A 13427-nucleotide genomic window follows, 5' to 3' on the forward strand; every position below is an offset into this window, starting at 1 on the left:
TTACAGGGTCTGACCTGCTCCAGGGGCTCCTCTAGGCCTTTGAAGCCAGCAGCCCTTCTGGCCATGAATCCTGCCCAGCAGCCTGGGAAATGAATGTTGCTCCAAGAGTGCGCCCCTGCATGTGACAGAGAGCACTGTATCCCGGAGAGGCAAAAGGAAGTGCGCAGACCTCACTGTGCCCTTTAGGGTCTCAAGGAGAACCCAGGAGTTTTAAAAAGAAACATTACATAAAAGTGACAGAGCTTCAGAGTCAAGAACCTGAGGACTCAAGCAGCTGAACGAATGGTGCCCACATATTCACCAGCCTGTCCTGTCACCTCCCAGGAGGCCCCCAGGCTTGTGGTGGATGAGGTCTGGCCTCAGGGATTCCTCCCATGGCTGTATCCCAGGTGCCAGAGAGGGCCTTCTTCCCTTTCTCCATGCCGAGGAGGAAGCTGACTGGGGACATGTCTGCGCTGCTTGTGTGGGGGGGCTTGTTCCAACCCAGTTCCGGAATTTCTTCTTTAGATTTACACAAGCCAAAATGACATTCTCTACCCTCAATTTTAATAGACATTAGTAACTGGGATCATGAATTGGGCTAAAAACTGATGAGATTTAGTATTCAGACCAAATAACAAGTGTCCATTGAAGCACATTTTTTAAATTACCAACATAATATTGTTGTAGGAAAACCCGAGTTATTGTCACACTACCAGGAAAGATTACGCGGATACTTTGAAGGGTGAGGGGGCCAGAATTTATTGGGTGAAAACGAAAAACAACACAGCAAAGCCAGAGAAGGGTTCCTGTTAACAGGCCCTCATCTCACAGACTAATTCCCAGGTTCAAACACAGGAACAGGAGGGGCCAGGCTCCCCCGTGCCAAGGCGAACTTCTGTGGCTCCACCCCCTTCTCCCAGCGCGCAGGCCTGTCGGAGTTTCTCCAGAGAACGCTTTATACTTGGCTGTCTCAATATGTAATTTGAAAAAGAACAAATTGTCTTTTTGTCTGCTCCTTTTCTTAAGTGGCTCTAACCTACTTTTTTTAAGTTTGCCCTAAAGCCAGATTGTCTTGTGATGGGCCGCACCAAGAAGGCCTGGAGCAGAGGGAGTGGGGTTCACTCCGAGCCTCTTCTGTCACCAACTCCATTGCACCACGGACCTGGAAGTTGTCATTCTACTGCTGACTGCCGCATTAAAGAAGATGAGATGGTCCCAGCAGGAATCTGTATTTCTCTTGATGAGAAAATGGAAATATTGTATTATGTTCAGAAATTGAGTGTGAACACTTACTAATAGATGAAGTGACATTTATTCAATACTTTTTTTTTTTTTTTAGATGGCGTCTCACTCTATCACCCAGACTGGAGTGCAGTGGCATGATCTTGGCTCACTACAACCTCCACCTCTTGGGTTCAAGCAATTCTTCTGCCTCAGCCTCCCAAGTAGCTGGGACTACAGGCGCACACCACCACACCCAGCTAATTTTTGTATTTCTTTTTTTTAGCAGAGACAAGGTTTCACCATATTGGCCAGGCTGGTCGAACTCGAACTCCTGACCTCGTGATCTGCCTGCCTCAACCCCCCAAAGTGCTGGGATTACAGGCGTGAGCCACCACGCCCATCCTATTCAATGCATTTTATTTTAGAAATTAAAAATCAAATCTTTAACAAATTAATGTTGGGTAATAAAGTTTCATGCTAATGAAAAGATGGTACAAGAGGAGTGGGTGAAAACAAGAAATATAGCTCAGAATCCCAGTTGTATTTCTCCCATAGGAGCATGAAATCTGACTGTGTGCCAAGATTTTGAGGTAAAACAAAAAGAATTAAGACATTCTTCCAACTCAAGAAGCTTACAACTCAGGGAGGTAAAGAGACTAAGGCAAATACTAAAATAGTACAGTATATGGCTGGGTGAGATGGCTCAAACCTGTAACCCTAGCACTTTGGGAGGCAAAGGCAGGCAGATTACTGGAGGTCAGAAGTTCTAGACCAGCCTGGCCAATGTAGTGAAACCTCGTCTCTACTAAAAATAAAAAATTAGCCAAGAATGGTGGTGCACTCCTGTAATCCCAGCTACTCAGGAGGCTGAGGCAGGAGAATCGCTTGAACACAGGAGGCAGAGGTTGCAGTGAGCCGAGATCGCACCACTGCACTCCAGCCTGGGTGACAGAGCAGGACTCCATCTCAAAAAAAAAAAAAAAAAAAAAACATAGCTGGGTGCAGTGGCTCACACCTGTAATCCCAGCACTTTGGGAGGCCAAAGTGGGTGGATCACCTGAGGTCAGGAGTTTGAGACCAGCCTGGCCAACATGACGAAACCCTGTCTCCACTAAAAATACAAAAATTAGCCAGGCATGGTGGTGTGTGCCTGCAATCCCAGCTACTTGGGAGGCTGAGGCACAAGAATCGCTTGAACCTGGAAGGCGGAGGTTGCAGTGAGCTGAGATCCTGCCACTGCACTCCAGCCTGGGTGACAGTGAGACTACCTCTAAAAAAAACAAAGTACAGTATAATTTGCACTATAATAAGTGTCATAAGAGAATAGCCATCAAAGCAACGTGGGAATTCAGGAGAGGTAGAGATCATCTTGGTTGTGGGTGATTCATTCATTCAATAAACAGTACCTAGTATGGCCAGTTCGGTGTGTAAGACATCGAAGTGCAGTGAACAGATCCGCCCTCATGGAGCTCACAAACTAGCAGGGAGAGACAGGTTGTATAAACAATAAGCAAATCAAGTAAGTCAATTAAATGTTTGTTAAAGAGGTTTTAAATGCTAAGGGGAAAAAGGAAATAGAACGGGGATCTTGACCTTTCCTCTGAGTGGAAGAGGCTATCGGAGAATTCTGAGCAGCAGAGTGACATAACCTGATTGATATTTTAGTAGGATCACTCTAGATTGAGAAGCACTTCAGAAGACATTTGCAAGAATTATTAAAGCCAGCATCATTAATGTGTATTGAGCAAGCCCTGCGTGCCAGACACTGAGAATCAAGTATCCTGGATTCTCTCATGCCCTTCCCTATCAACACTTTGGGGTTGATATCATTATAATCTCCAGTAAGCTGACTGAAATTGAACCCGAAAAGCTAAGTAACTTGTCCAAAACCTCACCACCAACAGGACAAAGAACCACACATGCCAAACGTTCCAACCACTAGCCCTCTGCTTCCAGGTGGTTCTGTTCCAGGTGGTATCTAAATGCAACTCACCATCCTACAATCCACTTCCATGAGATGGATTTCCTGGAAAATCTAACAGGGTTCCCCATATTTGAAGCTCTCCTTTAGGAAGTTTCTGTGCAGAACTCTAACAGGAACTCTCTGTTCCACACAAGCCAAGAAATACATGACTATAATGGTCAAGATAGGAATACGAACGATAAAGTATATCACCTCAAAGATTTTTTAATGCAATATAGCAGAAGTTACAAGGTATATATCTGTGTTTTCAACAATAAAAACAAACAAACCATACAGACCAGGCAAAAAGAGCTAGACATACAAAAAGCCAAAGGAGTTTAGGACTCTGAGCTCATTGTCACTCAAACATGCCATGTCCATTTATCACTTTATGGCTGGCTCTTGCACACTTGTCCTCATATGTTTTTATTCTCTTTAAAAAAAAAAAAAACTTGTATCTGAGCACAAATTGTTATCATCCCCAATTTATAGGTGCAAAACCAAGCTTAGAGATAACAGCCACGGTGGCATTTTACAATTCAACACCTTTTTTGTTAACTCCAAATTCCATAGGCTTTTTACTCGATTACACTGTCTTTTGGATGGAGGAAAAGGAGAGGAGAAGAGAGGAAGAAACATTGTCTCATACAAGGAACAAATGACTGCCAGCAAAGTCAATAGCTACCTACAATAACACCCAACTAGATGGCGATGCAGAATGAGGTGCTTCTTACCCAGAGACACTATAACTAAAGGCAAATTATAAGTAGGGCAAGCTGAGTCTGGAAGGGGCCAGGTGCTAAGATGAGTAGTCTAGAACCAGGGACATATTTGGCCAAAGCCCAGGCATGAAACACAAACGGGTGCTACTGGGACACAGGGCAGTAGAAGACATGGGAAGAAACTTGGGGCAAGTGATGCGTTGTCAGGATACTGGATAAAAAAGAAGGGCACAAAATGTGACATAGGGGACTTGATAATAATTCTTGAGTAGAAGTATGAGGGAGAGGCAGGACCTCTGTGAGGGTCTTGGGCCAAATGCTGGCTTCATGAATAGGATGGGATGACGTGGGTAATGATAGATCATGGGTAGGTAGAAGATATATGTGCAGGTGAATCCTCCCAAGTGCTCAGATTGGGACTCAGGATTCCTTGTTCCACCTACCCATGGGGAGGTCCTGCAGTGTCTGGGGCCCAGGATCTAAAGGGTGATATTTGTTCTCCAAGGTGCCTGACCAGACCTGGCCATTTTATGTCATTATTTAACTCAACCGCTACCAGTGTTATGGGACCCTTAAAAAGAGATTGACTGATGGATTTACTGATTTATTTAAGAAACTGAGGTGTCTCTTCCATATGTGAATTTTGTCTCAAAAAGGATTCTGTTGTATATGTTTTAGAACTTAATCTTATAATATTGTAATATTTTTAACCAAGTCTTTTCCAAACGTTGGATTTTTGTGAGATTAGAGGATTAAAAAGTATCCTTTAACTTCTACCATTTTGCCATCTTTGGAGGATATAAGCATGTGAGGAGCAATGCATGTGATTCCTATAAACTCATATTTCTTATTTTAAAACCCTGACATTATTTGGGCTGACATCTCCTCATCCCAAATGATGAAAAGTTTTGGCAACTGTTTATTTTACCATAATCAAATCCATGCAAGATTCTGAGTCCTGAAGCATGCTGTTTAGAAAAAATTCTATTAAGTACAGATCATTACACTCAGCATCATGGCACCTTAGATGTCAAGTGCTGTCTTCCCTCGTCAATGTCCATCGCTGCTACTCACTCATATGGTCACGTGGTCACGTGGTCACCCTGTGAACTAGGGAGGTTAGATGAGCAAGTTGAGACTAAGCTTTCTGAGACTGAAATTTTTCCTTTGTCAAAATTGGGTGAATATCCAATTTCATATTCAAACGTTAATATACTTTGAGCTAAGGTTAGGATTATCTACCCCCCACTCCCACCCATTGGCTGGGTGCATAAACCTCTCAAAGGAGAAAACTAGAAGGGAAATAAGGTACATTTAAATTTTAATCTCTGGTTTGATAGATTGGTATCAAATTTGTCTTTATGACTCTTATCCTACATTCCTATCTTATTACAGTCAGCTGCAGAAGAAACAACAATCCTGAATATACCTTAAAGGGCACAGGAGGATTAAATAATGGATGAAGGATGTCCTGACAAGTCTGTCAGGCTTAAACTTTGGAACATGCAGAACATGCCTTAAGAGTCTCAGGAGCAATGGGTCCAGTGAGCAATATCACTGATATTCTGGCTTTGATTTTTTTTTTTAAGGAAAACTTATTTTAGACCTTCAAACTTGTATTTTCATTTTACTGTATGTTGTAAACTCGAGCTGCACTGTTCTTAATGGAAGCCACTGGCCATTCATGGCTTTTGAGCACTGGACATGTGGCTAGTCCCTGTGGACATGCACTGTAAGTGTAAAAAGTGCACCGGATATTGAAGACTTCATGCTAGAGAAGGAAGTAAAATTGCTCATTAATAATTTCATATGGGTTACATGGCAATATTTTTGATGTATTGGGTTAAACAGAATATATTATTATAGTTAATTTTACCTGTTTCTTTTAGTTTTCTTTTTTGAGACAGAGTCTCACTCTGTTGCCCAGGCTGGAGGGCAGTGGTGCAATCTTGGCTTACTGCAACCTCCGCCTCCCAGATTCTCCTGCCTCAGCCTTCCAAGTAGCTGGGATTACAGGCATGCGCCATCACATCTGGCTAATTTTTGTATTTTTAGTAAAGACGGGGTTTCGCCATGTTGACCAGGCTGGTCTCTAACTCCTGACCTCAGATGATCCACCCACCTTGGCCTCCCAAAGTGCTGGGATTACAGGCATGAGCCACCGCACTCAGCCTCTTTTAGCTTTTTAATGTGGCTACTCTAAAGTTTAAAATTATGTTCTGGTTCACATGAGTGGCCTGCATTATATTTCTTTCACATAGCAGTCGTCTAGAGAACAATTATTTCTTAAGAACTGTGAAGAGTTTGAGATTTTTATCCCACTTGCAAGCTAAGAAGTCACCCATCTACAGTTTCATGGATGCTGGTAGAAGACACCAGACTCCTGGGTCAAAGACAAAGGATAGTTTATAACTGACAGCAAGAGCAGTAGCCAGAGCATCAGCATATTTGTACCACCTCACCAAGCCCCAATTTCCACAGGGCCAGATGACACCTATACATGTAGTGTATCACATGACAGGAGAAAAACTTTGAATTTAGAGAACTTAAATCTTTTATGAAGTGCAGTAAGCAAACCTACTATTTGCTCTGGAGGAAGACACTAACTATTTTCTAAGGCTGTTAACTATACAAATGTCCTTGAAAAGATAATCCAGGAAAGAGGATAATCAGTGCATTGCTTGCAAGATGTACAGAAATGTGAGAGACTGATAGGGAATTATCTACTAACATTCTCATTTCCATAGGTCTGCTTTTCTTAGACTGTACATTTCTCTTTGAGAATGTTGTATTTCTGCAGACTAATTTAATACATATTGTTCAAAAGCCAACATTAATCCCTAACTCACTGCGATTTCTTGAAGGGTTTGTGATTTCCTTACTGAATTGCACACCCTGGTCTTAACCCTTGCTTCTCTTCTTTGAAAATAACTCATTTTTTGGAAATCATTGGATTACAATTTCCTTAATTGACTTTCGGCACTGTCTAGAAAAGTAAGACAGGAATGAGAAAACCCAAATAAAATAGGCTGATTCTCTGGGCACACACACGGAAGACACATTTGGGAGCACTGGCACTTTAAAAACATTGGTTTAACTGAATAGTGATTGGAAGTTTCCTCAAAGTCCTGACTCCAGAGCCTCAGTTCCCATGACAGCAGACAGGTCTGAACAGGCTCTGTCTTACACCTTGGAGCATTATACCTTCAAAGCCTTTTACCAACATCGAGTAATTGATTTTCACAATGCAGAGGAGAGTTTGATCATTAAGTACTATTATCCAGATTTGACTGGCTTAATTCACTTGCCTCAGGCTCCAGCAGCCAAGTCAAAAGCAAGAGGTGGATTCAGAATATTTGGCTTCCATCCTGTATAACCCTAGGCAATGTCTATTTTTTTTTTTTTTTGCATATAAAACCACTCCTCCCTGTCCTCTTAAACACATAAATTAAGTAGCAACTCTTTCAGCAATACTATATTTTCCTTTGCTGTTGCTTAGAGACTATTTTTCTTCAGTTCTTTTTAAACGATAACTATTTGACTTTCAAGTGTTTGCATTCATTTAAATAGGTAACAGATGCACATGAAAGATGAAAGCGGGGCTGTGTATGCAGTGAAAAATATTCCACATTCCTTCCTGGTCACCCAGCCACTCAGTTCTTCTCCCTGGAAGCAGTCCTCCTTATTTCTAGTGAATATTTCCAGAGATAGACCATGCATTTACAAGTATACTGTATCTTTTCTATTATGTAATTAACACGCATGCTATACATACTTTTCTGCTTCTTGCTTTTTTAAATTTCTTTTTCTTTTCTTTCCTTCTTTTTTTTTTTTTTTTTTTCTGAGACAGAGTCTCGCCCAGGCTTGAGTGCAGTGGCGCAATCTTGGTTCACTGCAAGCTCTGCCGCCCAGGTTCAAGTGAGTCTTGTGCCTAAACCTTCCGAATACCTGGGATTACAGATGTGCTCCACCACGCCTGGCTAATTTTTGTATTTTTAGTAGAGACAGGGTTTCACCACGTTGGCCAGGCTGGCTTTTTTCAATTTTCAACCTTGGAAATCATTCTATATCAGTACTTTCAGTGCCTCATTCTTCGAACTGTACCATGTTTTATCAGTATCCTCTTTGGGAGCATGGAGGTTGTTTCTAATCTTGCTATTACAAACAGCATCTATTTAGCCAATACTTACCCATACTCACTTTGTGCCAGGCTCTCTAGTGAATATCCTTGTACTTATGTCATTTCTTGCACTTCTGCTATCCTTGTACAAATTATATCTAATACAAAGTAAGTGTATTCATTGTAGTTGTAATTTTCATTTCCCTAATTATACATTTATTTGTGCATCTTCTCAATTGTCTGTTTTGTTATCAGGTTAACGATCTTTGACTTATTGATTTGTCAGTTCTTTTAGAATTATGTGTATGCCCTTTGTTTTTGATATGCATTGAAAATATTATACTGGTTTTAATTTGTCATTTCATTTTGTTTATTATTTTTCTTACCTTGTAGATATTTTTATTATTATGCAATCAAACTTATCAATCCTTTTTATATGACTCCTAGGTTTTGTGTGCTGCTTGGAAAAAAATTTTTCTCATTGTGAGAAAATTTTAAAAATTATTTTATATTTTTTTCTGGTATTTTATACTTTTTTTTATAGTTAAATCATTGATCCATCTTCAAATAATTTTGGCCTTACTTGAGGCAAGAATTCCATTTTCTTTTTTCCAGATGTCTTTTAGTTGTTCCAATACTGTAAAGACAATTTAAGAAAAAAAATAGTTTAACTTCAAAGAGTTTTATAACTTATGAACAGTATATTTCTTTTACCCAGTGTGTATTCTATAGGAAGATGAGAAGATGTGTGGCTTTTCCCATCCAGCCCATTTTAGTAATAAGTCTTTCCTTAAGGGCCAGGGCATAATTTGCCTATTTAATGGTCAAAGCATACTAGCACTCAGCTACAAAAGAAAGATATCAGAAGATGCAGAACCAGAGAACCAAGCTAAGCTATGCCTTGGATCCTGACACACAGAAACTAAGAGATAATAATTGGTGTTGTTTTAAGCCACTAAGTTTTGAGATAATTTGTTACACAGCAATAGAAAAACCAACGGGCACAGATGAATATAAGGAAGTCCATGCAGAAGTGGAAGCTGTTAGATATGAGTTCTAAATTTCTTTTCAAAGAATCAATATGTCAGTATGTTCAATTCTTTGCCTTCTACTTTTAAACTTAACTTCCTCATAAAGCAATCTTTTTCGATTGTCTGCTCCACCCTGACTCATTCTGATTACCTACTCCACCCTGATGCATTCTGATTACCTACTCCACCCTGACTCATTACCTGTTCTTTCATAACCATTTTTCCTGCCAAACCACTCACTCCATCACTCTCTTTAAATTAGCCAATTGGAATTAGTTTAGCCTGTGCAGTCTAACCCTAGCCAATAGGGGAACAACACAGCAGCAGGGGCCACGTGTGTCAGGGATAAGAACCCCTTCCTCTCCCTTGTCCAAGTGTGCACTCACCATTGCTCCATCTGTAAGGGTGTACCCTTCTATAGAAGTAATTTGCCTTGCTGAGAATTAAAAAGAAAATTTTATATTCGAGTGCTATTTTTTTTTGCGGCACTGAAACTGTATTTATAACAATTTGGGGGCTCGCCTATGATTACATTCCCCTCTGGGGGCAGTCTCTGGTTCTCTCTCGTGAGGAGGCTCGCCCTGCCCCCTTGTGGCAGCCTCAGGGATGAGAAATCAAGACCCACCCAGTGCAAGGAATAACCTGAGTTCTCAGCAACACGGAAGGAAACTGGCCAGCAACCTAGCTTAAAGGATCCTCACATACTGTGGCAATGACTCTGTGCACAGACCAAAGAAGAAGAAGCTATGGGAGCTGGTAAAGTATTTCCTTTGTGGTTGGGACTAAGGAAAAAGCCGTGGGGTGGTAAAGCATTCCTTGGTTAGGACATACCAAGGAGAGAGAAACTGCAGGGGCAGTAAAGCATTCCTTAGTCAGGTCTAAGGAAAGAAAGGTGCAGGGGGCAGTGAAGTATTCCTTAGTCAGGATTTCTTGGAGGTTAAAAAGAGGTGAGAAATCCCCATTGAGGTGGGGGTTGAACCTCAGAAAGAGGTGAGAAATCCCCGTGGGAGGTGTTGAACCTCAGAAAGGGGTGAGAAATCCCCATAAGAGGGGGATTGAACCTCAAAAAGAGGTAAGAAATCCCCATGAAGGGGGTTGAACCTCAAAAAGAGGTGAGAAATCCCCATGAGAGGAGGTTGAACCTCAAATGGAGGTGAGAAATCTCCATGAGGGGGGTTGAACCTCAAAAAGAGGTGAAAAATCTGAATGGAGGAGGTTGAACCTCACACAAACCTCTGGTAATAAGAAAAATATTCAGAACCCCCCTTTCCTTTCTTCTCAGGGGAAGAAAGAGTAGCTCCACTCCTGCCAGTCCCTCCCCAAGGGGAAGGGGAAGGAGAGAGGAGAACAGCAGCATAAGTGGCTGGCAGAAGCAGGGAAAGATAAGCAGAGAGGACAGGAAAGGAGGGGAGGGGAAGGGAGGGAGAAAGAGGGGAAAGAGAGAAAGAAAGAGAGGCAGAGAGAGAGAGGAAGAGACAGAGACAGAGAGTCAAAGAGAGAGAGAAAGAAAGAGAGAGGCAGAGAGCGAGGAAGAGACAAAGAGGGAGTCAAAGAGAGAGAGATAAAGTCAAAGAGAGAAAGAGAGAGATAGAAGTAGTAAAGAGAAAATAGTGTACCGTATTCCTTTAAAAGCCAGGGGCCCTGTAACACTCCAATACCACCTGTTACCAGTGTAAACAAGGGCATAGCCTGAAAGCACTGAGGCCACTGACAACCCATAGCCTTCTTAATCAAAAATCCTTAACCCAGTAACCTGCTGATGGCCCAAATGCATTCAATCTGTAGCGGCAACTGCTTTGCTAACAGAAGAAAGTAGAAAAGTAGCTTTTAGAGGAAACCTCATTGTGAGCACACTTCATCAGGTCAGAACTATCGTAAGTCAAAAAAAAAAAAAAAAAAAAAAAGCCAAAAGATAGCTTACCGACTCAAGAACCTTGAAGTATTAGGCTATTCTGTTAGAAAAAGATGATTTAACATGGACTAGTGAAAATTTCCTTAACCCAGCAGGTTTCCTAACAGGGAATCTAAATCTTAATTACTATACAAAGGTCCGATCAGACAATCAGATGTAGGAGGAACTCCCTTCAGGACAGGACGATAGATGGTTCCTCTTGGGTGACTGAGGGAAAAAGACACAATGGGTACTCAGTAAGAGATAAGGAAACTCTGGTAGAAGCAGAGTTAGGAAAATTGCCTAATAATTGGTTTGCTCAAACATGCAAGCTGTTTGCACTCAGCCAAGCCTTAAAGTACTTACAGAATCAGGAAAGAGCCATCTATACCAATTCTAAGTTAATATGGACTGAACAAGTTCTTATTAATAGCAAAGAATAATTGAAATCCCAAACTTACAAGGTTTTCAACCAGAGTAAATTTTGCTAAAAGTTAACAGTGCAACATGTATTATCCTAACTTCAAATCTTTTGGCTTTAGACAGTCTAGTCCACAGACATGAAGGAAGTTCCCTTTGGAAAAGAATGGTTATCATCTTTGAGAAAAAAATAGGTGGGAAATTTATGTAAAAAGGAATGTTATATGGTAAATTCTTGTCCTAAAATAAATTAACTGGTTGTTTAAAGAAAGGGATGTTTGCAACAAGTCAGAAAGTTGAGGCATGTCAAAGAATTGTCTGTAAAAGTCATGGAAAAAAAGTTATAAAAGGGAATTTATGCAAGAAATGTTTGTATAATTTAAAAGTAATTAGGCTTCCTGAATGTAAAACTATTGAAGAAACAGTTTATGTGCAAGGTGTATAAGGAAAGTAAAATATACCTTTGGTAAAAGGATTATAAGGAGGCATAAGAATGTGGATTTTTACCTACATTAAAAGGTAAAAAAGTTTGTTTTAAAGGTTTAAGCAAGTTTCAAAATGTTAATTGTAAAGGAAATTCTGTGTGTAAACATATTGGCTAAAGTTAAAGGGGTATCATCCAGTTTTTCTCTGAACTGGACATTAAAATAAAAGCACAACAGATTTTTCTTAAAGCACTAACCTGCTCTTTAACAAAAATTATAAAAGGTTAAAAAGAGTCTATAAAAATCTTACTTTATGGTCAGATGTTAAAATTTGATAAATATGTCTATAAGGTTTTATTAAAATTGAGTTTAACATTAATAACACACTAATATAAAGGTGAAATTTAGCTTATCTGGCATAAAAATCATACAGGAAGCATTGTCAAATATAAAATGGTGTTTGGCTTTCTCTGGTCTAAAAACTAATAAAAATAGGTGCCAAAGGAAATTTCTCAGTAAAAAGGCACCAAGGACTATAAAGTCCACTGCTGATGTCCCCACATTTTAAACAAAAGATCAATTTTTTAGCAATTATATTCTTGGTTTATCTTCCACTTTCCTTTCCCTCAAAACTAAGTCTTTTAGCACAGGTACCACCCGTAGAACTTCCAGTAAACCAGCACCAACCTGAGGATCATGTTCTCATCAAAGGGTGGAAAGAAGGAAAACTCATACCAGCCTGGGAAGGACCCTACCTTGTGCTGCTAACCAACGAGACTGCTGTTTGTACAGCAGAAAGGGGAGGGACTCATCACACCCGAGTCAAGAAAGTGCCACCCCCTCCAGAGTCATGGGCCATAGTCCCAAGGGAAAACCCTACCAAACTAAAGCTAAGAAAAATTCAACTCTCTTCCATCTATGATATTACTCTTTCTTCTTTCCTCACTCTATTGCTGACCATCTAGTTATTAACACAACCAAGTCAATTTCACTTAAAACTATTGCATTTAATGCTTGCCTTGTTATACCCTGTGGGGACTTGCCAAGTCAAAGACAGCTCTCTACTTCAGAAAAGTACCTCTATCCTTCCTGACTCTCCTCAGACTGGGCATTAGTGAATTGGGACCATTTAATCTGTGGAGATTTTGATAACGACCCCAGTGTCAACCAGGAGTGTTGCTCCCCAATGTAGAGCTTTTATGCCATAGTTGGTCCAATGTTCTGTGGACCACTAAAGAGCAAGGATAGTCTGCCCCAACTGGTTTTTGTAATTTCCTAAAGCCATATATTCATTTTACTAGAGGAACAGTGCCACCCCTCGACCCACCAACTGTCAGCTAAACTGGTGCAATCCTATACAAGTTATTATCTCAAACCCTCAAAGTTCTTCCCCTTTTCTAAGCCAGTTCCCTTCTTTAACTCAGTTTTATGGTGTGGGGGCTGAAGGTTCAGGGACATACCCTACTGGATTCTTTGAAATGTGTTTCTTTGACCCCCTGCCACCTGCACCTTCCTCTAAGCCTTCTTCCAAAACCTCTTGCAACAGAACAATTGCTCCTCCTCCATCTAATGACAAGACCAAGATAGCTATTATAGAAGTTAAAGACTTAAAACAAACTTTGGCAATTAAGACAGGATACCAAGATGCA

This window comes from Papio anubis, chromosome 5 (assembly GCF_008728515.1).
Source record: "Papio anubis isolate 15944 chromosome 5, Panubis1.0, whole genome shotgun sequence".
Classification (NCBI taxonomy): domain Eukaryota; kingdom Metazoa; phylum Chordata; class Mammalia; order Primates; family Cercopithecidae; genus Papio; species Papio anubis.